We start from the raw sequence: 14,203 nt of genomic DNA, 5'->3' as shown, positions 1-14,203 counted from the left end.
ACACTGCTGGTACATTTCTTTGCGAAGCTAGATCGTGAAATCTCTGATGCGACGTTTTTGTAGGGCGTAAACACACGACGACGATTGATTTCCTGACAAACTGGGTAATATGAGATAATATAAAGTTTAGCCCAACACGAAGTAACGCGCACAGCCTCAAGTGATCGATATACCGTATTTCCTTGAATAAGTGCCCACCCCTTGGCCATTCAAACTTGTAACTCTGAATAAGCGCGACACCGGAACCCTTTCTTTTTCAGCTTTCATAACATTTTAAACTTTTACTACCTTAGATGAATATGTTGGGAGAGATTCTTGCTTTAAGAGTTATATTACGCCGATGTATTATCTTTCCTTTTTATATGGCTGGCTTCGCAAGCGGTGCAAGATGCAGCGAATTCTGTGAGCTGATTGGCTATTAACCCTTGCTTATTTTTCGTTTTCTGCGGTGGCCAGCGTTGCAGCCATTTTGTCTTTGTGTAACCTGCAGGCAAGCTCTCGCTTGGCTCATATCGCTTGGCTCAGGTTTGATTTTTCCTGCTTGGTCAATAATGCATTACTGGATCTACCGCGCTCTATGTTAATTTCCAAACCACTCTAGCGCACAGCGCTTGACTCAGAATTAAAAGTTGGTTTTGCGGAAAAAGTCAACGTCCCACCCCTCTCAAGAAGCTTTTAGAATATAAAAATTCAAGGACTTTCTAAGGATTGGTTAAATTCATTGGGGGACTTGCCCTGAAATTAAGAGACTTGCAAGACAGTACGAACCCTGTTAAAGTTCAAGGGAGTTTAAACTTGTTCGTAACGTGTCATTAAACGAAAGTTGGTCTTTGTCTGTTTAAAAGCTTTGTCAGCTTGTTCAACATCTATCTTGATTTGAAAACAATTATTATTACCCCCGGTCTCTGTTTATTCACGATTTTAAACATCGTTGCGGAGGAGGTAGCGCAAAGAGATTTTCAACACCAGTGCGTTAATCACATCGTACCTATAATGTCTGTAATCTCTCGCAACTATCTAGAGGATTCCGGCACCAATATAGGTCATATGAAGGTCAGTGACAAAGAATCTTATGTGTACTGCATGAATATCGTTTAAAAAAACTGGAACAGTGTGTAAACTATAAATGCGACATAAAATATCAGTGAGAAAAAGCCGCCATGTATTGTGGACTCTGCGTTAGACAGCAAAAGAAATTATAGGTTGTAATACGCCGAGTTTATTCCCAATAACTGGTAACCGGATGCTCAAAAATTACAGCACCAAGCGTCAGCTGTCAAAGATTCCGAACACAGCGGAAAAAAAGTCGTCGGTTGTGGAATTTACTTTGTTTCCGATCCGAAAACAAAAATCTGGTAAAATTGATTAGAAAACAAAACACTCAGGCCGCCAGTTAAATGTCGTAGTAAATAAGCGTCGCAGCCTATGTCAGTATTAATGAAGTTAACTAAATCCGCAAGCATTGACTAAGAAATGTTTCTTCGACGTGACTGTAACTGCCGCAACACACTCCAGGCGAGCGCTTTGTCTTGTCACTATTTTTAAGCGCCGGCCATGTACACTTTTTTCGGATACGGCTTCTTTAATTACCTTTTCACGCCATAGGATGATGACATGATTGTGTAAAAGTTGACGCCTCTATCAGATTAGGAGCGAAATACGATCAAAAATTTTACCCAAGCAAGCCACTGGTATCCAGCAGAGAATGCGGACTAAAAGTACGGATTCTCTGCTGGATACCTAGACTTTTTTTGGTTGCTAACGGCGTGAGGCTCGTTATGATATACATATATACAGTTATATATATATATATATAACCGAAACAGTACTGTCTGCAGTTAGATATAGCTCTTTGGCATACAAAGCTTTGCTTTCATGTCCAAATTGAGCACTCTATCTAGGATGAGTCATTGCCGTTGCAATTGCGCATGCTCGCTGGTTTACTCTAGTTTGAGCACTCTGGCATGGCTTAGACGATACCACAAAGGTTGGGTCGTTTGGGGTGACCGTCTCGGTTCTCCCCCATCCTAGCATTAGCACTGCACTGATGAGGCCCAGAAGGCCGAAACAGTACTATATATATATATAACTGCAGACAGTACTGTTTCGGCCTTCTGGGCCTCATCAGTGCAGTGCTAATGCTAGGATGGAGGAGAACCAATATGGTCACCCCAAACGATCCAACCTTTGTGGTATCGTCTAAGTCATGCCAGAGTGCTCAAACTAGAGTACACTAGCGAGCATGCGCAATTGCAGAGCAATGACTCATCCTAGTTAGAGTGCTCAATTTGGACATGAAAGCAAAGCTTTGTATGCCAAAGAGCTATATCTAACTGCAGACAGTACTGTTTCGGCCTTCTGGGCCTCATCAGTGTAGTTTTTTTATGTTTAAGGTGGACGGCCGGGCCCCCGATGAAGGGCGTGTGCAATGCCCGCCGACCAACAGGACTAATCCCACCCATGGCTTGCGTGCAATGCCTTAGGGTTAGGGTCCACCAGAAACGAGGGTCACCAGACGCCAAACTCGCTGGGGAATCGAACCCCACCTCACAGAAACAAAAATTGGGTACACAGAACTAAAACGAACAAGGACAAACAGACCAGTGCAGTACACCAACAAAGGAGACCAGCACATGGACAACAAAACAAATACTCACGAAAGGCTACTGTGCAGTGCACCAACAAAGGAGACCCAGCACAAGCAGCGGACAGACACACTTACAAAGTAGACAGAACGAACGATACTAGCCCAGTGCAGTGCACCAACGAAGGAGACCCAGCACATGGGTTACGAAACAGATACTAACAATTAGGCTACTGTGCAGTACACCAATGAAGGAGACCCAGCACAAGCAGCACAAAGACACGCTCACTCAAGCAAAAGATCACACGTCACTCAAGCAAAAGAAGAACGAGGCTACTGTGCAGTACACCAATAAAGGAGACCCAGCACGAGCCTAACCGAGACACACTCATTCGAGCAAAAAAGGAAACTAAATAACTACGGGGAGCAGGACTAAATGGAAAAGACAAGGGAGTCGTTTACCACTGAAGCTATGATGCCACGGGCGCCCCACTGACGATGGAAGACGCGACGACGCCTGTCAGACTTGCACCGCCTGAAGGAAATTGGTAAATAAAACTTCAGGCGGGCCTTGATAGAAGCAATCACCGCCACAGCGCCAGGACGAACGTTACGGAAACGGAAATCGTTCCTACTCCGCCAAATACAAAACTTAGAAACATTGAGCAGATAGACAAAGACACGCGGGACAGAAACCAGTTCACTAGAGTTGAAACCAAAGAGGACATGACGTAAAGAGATGGCAGGACACATAGGAGAGAAGGAAAACAGCAAGGACTGGACCCAGGCGAGAACACTCTGAGCAAGTGGACAGTAGAAGAACAAATGCTTGAGTGACTCGACCGTGGGTCCACAAAAACACGAGAGAGGAACAGATAAACCAAAAGAGGAGAGACGCCGGGCGGTGTACAGGACGCCGTGCGCAATCTTCCAATTTAGGTCGATGACACGACGGTCAAGATAAAAGAAGGATAGGGCACGCCACGTGGCAGGCCAGTCAAGGTTGGGATAGATGAATAGAAACTTGAGGACACAATAAGGCTGGACCATGTTCTCAGAGAGAAGATATAGGTAGCAAGACTTGGTAGACATAGTAAGAACGGGAGAACAAACAAGAGGGCATGAAGAGCCGTAGACTAAAGAGTTTTTTGACGTGGCGAAGGCCCCGTCGAGCTTACGCCAAGCCAAAACCAGAGCTTGATAGAAGGGCGGCAAGACCCTGAAGTCGAAACTAAAAGGACGAGAAAACACAACAAGAGGAGAGACACCAAACAAAGAGTTAAACCAAAAGGACATGAGAGCGACCCAACTGGATGGGGAGGAGACGAATCTCCTCACCCATTGACCAAGGAGGGCCCTCACCTTGGACTGAATATTAACCACAGAAAAACCACCAAAAAGGGGAGATTGAACCACGGCCGAACGGGAGACAAGCTCAACCTTGCCAGACCAGAAAAACGAGAAAACAAGACGGGAAAGCTTCGCCTCCACCCAGGCCGGCATGTGGATAAGAGAGGCCACATACCAAACCCGGGAGAGGGCGAGAGCGTTAATGACTAGGGCCTTGCCATGAAAAGAGAGAACACGAGAACGCCAAGACTTGAGAACACGGTCCACCGCATTAATGCGAGGACGCCAGTTGTCTTCATCAAGATTACCGGGGCCGACAAACACCCCCAGCACCTTGAGCTTAGCAGGAGACCAGTCAAAAGGAACCGGGGGGTCCGTACGACCCCGCCAACCACCCAACCAGAGACCCTTGGACTTAGAAAAGTTGATCTTAGATCCAGAAGCTAGTTCAAAAAGCTTGTAAGTCTCAAGGGCAGCCAGAATGCCAGAATCAGTGGTAAGGATTAAAGATGTATCGTCCGCGTACTGCGAGATGGGAGACAGTACGGGACACCCAGGGAGAGACAGACCCTTGATACGGGGGTCTGCACGGATACTACACGCAAGAACCTCAGACACAAGAACATATAGGAGGGGAGAAAGAGGGCACCCCTGCCGGACACCACGAGAAAGGCTAAAGAAAGGAGTCAGGAACCCATTCACATTGACCGCGCTTTGAACATGAGTATAGAACAAGTCGACCCACGCGACAAAGGAAGGGCCAAAGCCCATGGTGACAAGAGTGGACCGCATGAAGCCCCAATCCACACGGTCAAAAGCCTTCTCTTGATCGAGGGACAGGATGGCGACAGGGGTGCCAGAAGACTCAGTATAGCTGACAACGTCTCTAAGCAGAGCAACATTTTCTCCGATAAAACGGCCAGGGACTCCGCATGTTTGATCTCGGCTGACAACGAGGTGTATTACCCGGAGGAGACGCCCAGCTATGGCACGAGAAGCAAGTTTATAATCCACGTTTAGAAGAGATATGGGCCGCCAATTTTTGGGGTCAAGGCGGTCCCCCTTCTTGAAAGACAGAGTGATGATACCTCTGCGCTGAGAGAGGGAGAGAAAACCAGAGGAAGAGCATTCATTAAGAACAGAAACAAGATCAGAGTGTAGTGCTAATGCTAGGATGGAGGAGAACCAATATGGTCACCCCAAACGATCCAACCTTTGTGGTATCGTCTAAGTCATGCCAGAGTGCTCAAACTAGAGTACACTATATATATATATATATATATATATATATAACTGTATATATATATATATATATATATATATATATATATATATATAATAATACCTCAAGATTTAGGTTACTTGAACTTTTACTGCAACTCTGAGTTTCATGTCTCTTGCGAAGCAATCGTCAGGCAACTGCCAGAAATAACGGTTACAATCCACCAAAATTTAAAAGACAAAACAATGTATACATGCGCGCGCAACATACTGCACGCGCTATCGTAACGTTACGTTCTTTAACAGGAATTTCGTGACATGTCTGCAAACTGATGTCAGCTCATTTCTTTTGTTTAAACTTGCCATCTGCGGTTTACAAATGATAAAATATTTTTCCCACAAACACAAATTGCATCTTTTCGCTACATTGGAATACGAACTAGCTTGTTTCACCTTGCGCCACTTAATATTAAACTTAGTGTCCTTATCTTTAAGACTCCATATATATTTGCTAAGTTCAGTAGCATGCCTGTAACGTTCGTTTCGGAATGAACACAAGTGGTTCCTGTAACGCATTTTAAAAGCCGTGGCACAGAGACCAATGTACGTTTCCTTTGCGGTTTCTGTGGTGACCTCTGCCTGGTAAATTATGCTTTCCATGTTACAGTTCCCATCCATGGGGCATATGTCAGGTATTCGACAGTTGTAGCTTTTCCTAGCTCGATCATTAGCGCGTGCGAGTTTCCGGATTTCAGATTTGTTGTGGTTAGATATGACAGTTCTAATGCTGCCCATGCAGCTGTAGCTCAGTTTAAGGGTGTTCCGGTTGAAAATTTTGTGAAGAGGATTAGTTTTTGTGAAATGCTTATCAATAAGTGCAAGGAAGCATTTTCCGACGTTAGTTTCCACGTTCTTTCTGTATGGTGGGTTAAACCAAGTAATATTCCGCTGCCTGTTTCTTCGTGGAAGTGGTGCCTGGTTTGATGCAGCGTTGAATGACAGGGTGTAGCTGTACCCACTTTTTTTGAGAGCTTCTTGATAAATAGGTTTAGCGCTATCGAAGCATTCCCTGTCGGAAGATATCTCGGAGAGCCTCCTATTGATTGATTCAGGGATGTTGTGCAGAATGGATGTTGGGTGGTTAGATTTTTTATGCACGTACAGGGGGATGTTGCCTTCCTTAGTAAAAGGGTAATACTTCCCACTTGAGAGGTCAAGCGTGACGTATAGAAAATTGGTTTTGGTGATGTTAGCCTCGACTGTGATTTTTAATTCATTGTCGCGGAAGACTTTGCAAAACCTTTCTTGATATTCTCTATTTCCTGCGGTGTTCCATTGAGGGCAGCCAAACCATCATCACGGTATAAACCAATATTTTGACCATACTTCTCTGTAAGAATCGATAAGAGAAAGCATCCAACCAGCTCACACGTTTCCGCTCCATCGAAGGACCCCATGGTAACATCAAAAAGGTTGCTGGCAGATTTTTTCTCCCATGGGCAATCATCGTTAAATAGCAGAGATCGTTTTGCATGCAAGATAATTTCACGCTCATGGCTGTTGATTGAGCAGTACTTAGAGGCAAAATCTAGTGCTCTGGAAAGCAACTTCTCAGTGATGGAGGGGTAGAATTCACAAACGTGGAAACAGATGAATGAAAGAGAGCTCTTGTTTTCTAAACTATTAAACCATTTGAGGACACTTGAGGTGTTTTTCCACTGGTTTACTTTACTGCTGGTGATGATAGCGTTGTTAATTTCATCGAGGAGATGCTTACTGATTTCCCCAATTTCAGGCTTAGAAGGGTTTATTAAGCGGCATGATGGATTGTCTTGAAAATTGGGCTTATGTTCTTTCAACGTGATGAATGCATCTTCCTTAGCCAATTCCTCAATGCGGTCGTCTAACTTGAGTCGCTCAGCAATTTTGGCAGACTGGGAGTCTAACTTGTCAACAAGATGATCGCTTGACTTTTTGTAGGTTTTGGTAATGTTCTCTTGAAGCAATTTGTCGTATGAGGAAGGATTCATGGTATAGAAATTATTGGTTTTATCGGCGGAAATGAGAAGGGTGCCTGGCTTCTTAATCTTGTTCTTAATGTCACTATGTAGCTTAGTTTGAAAACTGCATTTGGTGTCCTTGAATTTTATGTTCTGGATGAGCTGGGTCATGGCATCTTCAAAAGGTAGCAACTCGTTGATTTGTGGCGGAGAGTTTCTGGATATGAAGCCGTATGACTCGTTTGTTGTGGATTCTGTATTATTTAAGAAATGATAAGCTTTCCACCGCATCCGACGTAGGAAATGCTCCGTCTTCTCGATGAATCTCTTCAAGTATTCGTTCTTTTCTGGCAGTGGGATATTCTTGGTTGAATAGTTCAAATTCACCTTCTCCATATTGATAGGACCCTGGCTCTAGCCCTGGCTCTAGCCCTGCTATTGAGCACTTTTTAGTAGATGATGATCTCATTCCGCTATTTTGGTTATATATATATATATATATTTAAGCGTATATTGCTGAGGTTTGCAAACTTCCTTGAACCAGTGGAAAAACTCTATGGACGTCATTAAATGGTTCGACAGCATCCCCGACAAACACAAGCACTCGTTCACTGTCTTCGATATCGACAACTTTTACCCCTTCGATCACGGAAACCCTCTTCCTGGATGCCATCAACTACGCCAAAACCTTCACCACGATCACCGATCAAGACATGAACATCATCGTGCACTGCCGTAAATCCCTCCTCTTCAACCACCCCACCGCCTGGAAAAAGAAAACAAATGACAACATGTTCGAGGTCACAATGGGGAGCTACGATGGTGCCAAAATATGCGAACTCGTCGGCCTTTTCATCCTCGACTCCCTCAGCAGAAAAACAAGTAACACCAACATCGGCTTTTACAGAGACGACGGTCTCGCCTTATACTAAAGAACGCATCAGGCCCGGAGGCGGACCACTTTAGGAAAACAACATCAGCCCATTTCAAACAATACGGCCTTTCAATCGCCATAAACACCAACTTAAAAACAGTCAACTTCCTCGACGTCTCACTAAACCTAACGAAAGGAACATACTGCCCTTACAGAAACCCCAACAACGATCCCCTCTACGTCCATGCTAAATCCAACCATCCCCCCTCCATTATTAAGCACATTCCAAAGTCTATTAACCGGCTTATCTGTGACCTCTCCTGCAACGAAGATGTATTCAACAAAGCCAGGCCCACATACGAAGACGCCCTGAATTCAAGCTGATATAACACCCATCTCTCCTACTTCAAGCCAGCCACACCTTTACCCCCTAGTTCCCGTGATCGCTCAAAAAAACAAGAAGAATACAGATAATCTGGTTCAACCATCAGTTCAGCAAAAACGTCCAAACTAACGTCGGAAAAGTTTTCCTTACACTTGTTCAGAAGCACTTCCCCACCTCTCACAAATACAACAAAATCTTTAACAAAAACACCACCAAAGTCAGCTACAGTTGTATAGACAACATGAATTCTATCATAAGGAGGCACAATCAGAAAATCCTGAACCCCCCTCGACCAGTCAAGACCGCAAGTGCAACTGCAGAGTAAAACAAGTCTGTCCCTTACAGAACAAGTGCCTCGCTTCCTCCTTAATTTACAAGGCTAAAGTCACCACAAACAAAGACAAAACGTGCAAAAACTACATCTGCTTAACAGAAAATTCTTTTAAACAAAGATACACGCAGCATTCCCTCTCATTTCGAAAGAAAGCCTACGCTAACAGCACCGAGCTATCCAAATACATTTGGGAACTTAAGAGCACCAACACTCCCTACTCCATTCATTGGTCGACAATCCACAAAGCCGCATCTTACAAAGGAAATTCAAGAACATGCAACCTCTGCCTTGCCGAAAAATTCCTCATTATCACTGCGGACAAATCCACTTCATTAAACAAACGATCAGAACTTATTTCCAAGTGCCGCCATGAAAACAAGTTCTACTAAGAGATAAGAATACTAAATATGTTAAAATGAATGGCGTCAAATATCAAATAGTAATATCAATGGCGATCAAATAGTAGCGCCTAATATAAGAAGGAAAATTAATTATAGCAGATTCTATTTTTCGAATGAAATTCCTTTCTTTTATTTAAACCATGGGGTGCCATAGAGAGCAACTGAGCGCTGCAATAAGTCTCTTTTGTGACTAAAAGCCTATCGATCTCCTAAGAGCCACTAGGGGCTGAGGAAAAGACCATCGTTTTGCCCAACACCTAAGGACATCGGTTGGCAGAGCGTGTACGATGACTTAGAAGTATTTCAAGCTCGACTTCGACCAGCAGCTTTCTTCATTGATAGTAATCCTGATGACAACCTGACAAATCCTAGCCATCTACCCCGGGTACCAAAGGATAGGAAATGGAAACCTCCAACGTCAAGGTACCCTGAACTTGAACTATTTTTAGCTAATGTACGGCGTGATCTTATCAATCCTGAGAACATTTGGCAAGCTAGAGATAACCTTTCTAAAAAAGAACGGGGTGCGCTTAAAAAACTTAAAAATTCCAATGTAGTGATTCGTATACAGGACAAAGGATCCCGATTTGTTTTAACTAATGAAAGGGAGTACGAGGAAAAAATGTTTGGTCAGCTAAACAATCAGTTGCATCATGAACCTTTGCAATTAGACCCAACCTCTAAATATTTGGCATTAGTAGAGAGTTGGTGCTCCAAATGGCTAGGAAAAGGTGAGATTTCTCCCGAAGTAGCCAAATGGGTTATAAATAAAGAAGCGAGACGAGGAGTTGCATTTGGAAACATGAAAACACACAAAACGGGTAACCCGCCCAGACTTATTACATATTGTTGTGGCACGGCAATTAAAAACATATCGGCCTTTACTGAATTTTATTTACAACCACTTGCTCGAAAATTACCATCGTATATTAAAGACACTACCGACCTGCTTACCAAAATAGAACATCTTAACACAAGCGGTCCATTTCCAACTGGCACCTTAATGGTCTCGTGGGATGTGGTTTCAATGTTCCCTAACATCGATAACAAACTAGGCCTCACTGCAGTAAGGAAGGCTTTGAGTAGAGAAAACAAATTGCCATCCACGACTTGCATTTTAGAAGCCGTAACAATTTGTTTGAAAAGCAGCCATTCTGTTTTTAAAGAGAATCTCTTTCTTCACATCCATGGCACAGCTATAGGTCGGAAGAATGCTTGTAGCTATGCCGATATAGCCATGGGCGAAATTAATCACAAAGCTAAGTTTTCTGGTCCGATAAAGCCGTCCTTATGGTGGCGATATCGAGACGATGTATTTGATCTATGGCAGCAGGGCCTTCCTGCCCTACATAAATTTACTGATTACATCAATTCTCTATATCCTACTATTAAGTTTGAGCTAGTTTTTTCTGAACGTGAGCTTCACGTACTTGATCTTACTTGATATCTTATCGATGGATTTATCAGGACAGACGTCTATTCCAAACCTACAGATAGGCATTTATACCTTCCGCCTTCTAGCTGCCATCCTAAGCACGTTTTCAAGGCTATGGACTGCGAATCTCTATTGATCCTCCTGGCGCGGTGCACCTTTGTTGGCCTGAGATTTCCACTAACAACTTGCTATATATATGAAGTGTGACTTGATTTTCGTAGAACAGTGCTCAATACATAGAAGTAGAGCGAAGTATATATTGTGGGAGGAAAAAGACAAGTAAACTACAAGTTCATCCCTACAAGCCTGTTTCGTGGTCGCCCACTCATCAGGGGATTTAATGAGAATAAACTTTACCATAGGCCCTCCTACGCAACAACTAAACTGTCAATTTCGCGCTGCATAAATTAGACTAGTTAGATCATGCAAATTATATTGTATATAAGCAATGGTAAAGTTTATTCTCATTAAATACCCTGATGAGTGGGCGACCACGAAACCGGCTTGTAGAGGTGAACTTGTAGTTTACTTGTCTTTTTCCTCCCACAATATATACTTCGCTCTACTTCTATGTATTGAGCACTGTTCTACGAAAATCAAGTCACACTTTATATATAAACAATATATATATATATATATATATATATATATATATATTATATATATATATATATATATATATATATATATATATATATATAACAGACTAGGAGAAGTCATGGCTGTAAAAGAGTGCTCGATGCGGGTTGCAGAGCGTTTCAATAGCGGTTATGAATTAATGACAGGAAGATCGTTTCACCATTACTCTGAGTTTCACGCAGCTTGCGCTGCGATCGTCAGACGATTTATTATCGATGGAAAACATACGTGCCATAAAGTCAATTCATAAAGTTTCTCTGTGAGGCACAAGTGGTGCCGCTTGTTTTTGTTGTTGTAGGCCGGGGCGGTCGCTGAAATACTCCAGTTAATTGTGAAGTTGGTGTTGCTGTCTTTGAGTGTCCAGATATACTTTGATAGTTCCGTGCTGTTTGAATAGTTTCTGTTTCGCAAAGAAAGTTTGTGCTGTGTGTAGCGTTGTTTAAAGGTTACTTCCGCTAGTCCAATGTAATTCTTTCCGGTTGTGTCATTTTCAGTTGTTACGTTGGCGTTGTAGACGACGCTTGAAGTGAGGCAGTTGTTTTCAGAGGGCTGTCGTTTTTTTTTTCTTGCAGTTACAGTTGTTTTCTGTGGAGGGTGTCTTGCTTGTCTCAAGGATTTTCCTGTTGTGTTTCTTAATCATGGTTTGCAGGTTGTCAGTGCGGCTATAGCTAACTTTTATGCTGTTTTTGTTGAAAATCTTGTTGTACCGGTGATTTTTTGGAAAATGCTTGCTGACGAGGTTCAGGAATTCTCTGCCGATGTTTGTTTGCACGTTCATGCTGTAGGGCGGATTAAATGAAGTTATGTTTCTTTGTCTGCTCTTGCGTTTGTGAGGTTTAGGTTTCTTGCGTTCAGTGTAGGTTAGCTTTTCGCCGTGTCCGCTTTGTTTGAGTGCACTTTCGTAGTGTGGGTTGGTTTTTTAGAAGAGTTCTTTGCTTGGGGAGATGTAGGAGATTCGTCGGCCGATTGCTGCAGGTATGTGTTTTATTATTATTGGCGGGTGGTTGAAATTGGTGTCGATGTAAAGGGTTTCGTTGTTGGGCTTTCTGTATGGATAGTGGCTTCCGTCCGCGAGGTTTAGGGTGACCTCGAGGAAGTTGCAGATTTTGAGGTTTGTGCTTATGGAGATGTTCAGGCCTTGTTTCTTGAATTCACGTGTGATGTCCTTTCCGGTCCCAGCGTTCAGATTGTGGTCCGCTTGTGTTTCTTAGAAGCACCAGCTTGTGTCCATCAACAAAATTTTGAGAATATATGTTGATCACAGATCAGGCACAACTAGATTTTCAAAATCACAGAATTTTACAGTACCACTGCAGTTTGCTCCAGCATATTCAGGAACACAAACGCATCGAAACCCTTTGCTGGTGAAACCGACTTGGCAAGTTCCGTTATTGACACGAGGACTGCTACTACACGGATTCTGTTCAAAAGGGAAAAAACAACGCACTGATAAAAAAAGGAGAGAACGTCTTTCTCATTTATTTATAGTCACCACACTTGAATAAAAATTTACAAGAAAGCATGATAAACCAGGTTGAATTACAATAATGCTAATGGCCAGGCTTATACATGTATAAGGTTGGGTTTCCTCCCAAAAGAACAAAAACTCTTATTAATGTACAGCATCGAACAAGAAGTGTAGGTGTGAGGCCACATTCAGATCAAGGTGGGGACGATGAAGCAACAAATAAAAATGCTAGTCTAAAATTGTAAAGCGCTGAGCGAGTGTTCGACTTTGAATTCTTCTCATTCCAAACATAACTTAAAGTTTGAGAGAAGCATTTACTTCAATCGCCACGTAGTAAGCATCCACTTCTTCAAAGGTTACTTCACTTTTATCAACCGTGGCGTTAATCAACTCACAGTTGTACTTTCCTCCGTCTAAAGGTTTCACATTTATGGAGACACAGTTAGGCTCCATACAACACATCGTGCGACAGCTTCCCTCACTGAGGACCTCACTACTCCTAATCACATGCCCCTTAATTGCCCTATTTGCTATCGGTTCCTCAAATAGGAGAATGCGAGACTCGTCAGCTGCAAAAAAACAAAAAATAAAAAACGAAAAAAGAAGAGAATTAAGGAAAACTTACAGCCAAGGTTTTTTAAACCATTTGACGAAAAGTCTGTATTAGCCGTTGTTTTTTCTTTTCCCTCAAACAGTCAACAATGAACATCTGCAGGATGTATTATTTGTAGATTTAAAATACGGCATGGGCATGAACTATAACTCTCAATTTTCAGCTTAGAGTATACGAACGAAAAAAAAAGACGAGCCAATTAAAAAAAATCAAAATTCCTAAGGATTTCTCGACGACGAGTGAAATAAGCGAAAGAAATCATTACTTAATAAACAAAATTGCTAATATGGTATTGCTTCCATGGTATGTCCCTACCTGTACAGCCTCCACAAAAGGGGAACACGATTCCGGAGAAAATGACAAAATCAGAGACGATTAACGGCGTCTCTAGGTCAAATTTATACAAAGACGCCATTTCGATATTCTCTAAGGTTAAATGATCAGTCCCATCTGGAAAGCGCCAACGTAAATGAAGGTTTCAGCTTTTTTTTTGCACGAATGATGACTTCAACTGATTATAACAGCTTGGCGGACTACTGTTATTGTTTTGGTGAAGCCCCGCAAACCGCTTCTAGAGAAGTTAATTTTTTTTAATTATATGCCACTGGGTTATGGACAGTTTTATACACGCCCACACTTAACCGCTTTGGTTTTCATCTTCTCATGATCCGAACTAATTTATAGATTTCACAATTTTGATGCTACTCAAACAAGAGAAGACATGCGTTACGTCGCCTCGGTAAATTATCAATGAATTCCTGGTTCTAATTTCCTGTCGAGCACCTAACTAGAACTTTCCAAAACGGAGTGGTTAACGAGTAGTAGGGATGCTGGAACGCGATTGTCACTTTTAAGGCGGTTGACAATTTTCCTTCGCCGCCGTAATTTCCTTTCCAAAT

General features: G+C 42.6%; 1 pseudogene; it reads left to right on the top strand.

The window, feature by feature from the left end:
• The first annotated feature begins 7,974 nt into the window (after nucleotides 1–7,974).
• LOC148733051 (uncharacterized) overlaps nucleotides 7,975–14,203 on the top strand; it is a 105,159-nt pseudogene continuing 98,930 nt past the window's right edge.

Source organism: Stylophora pistillata, chromosome 4 (assembly GCF_964205215.1).
Source record: "Stylophora pistillata chromosome 4, jaStyPist1.2, whole genome shotgun sequence".
In the NCBI taxonomy this organism is placed as follows: domain Eukaryota; kingdom Metazoa; phylum Cnidaria; class Anthozoa; order Scleractinia; family Pocilloporidae; genus Stylophora; species Stylophora pistillata.
This window is presented reverse-complemented; position numbering and strand designations above follow the sequence as displayed.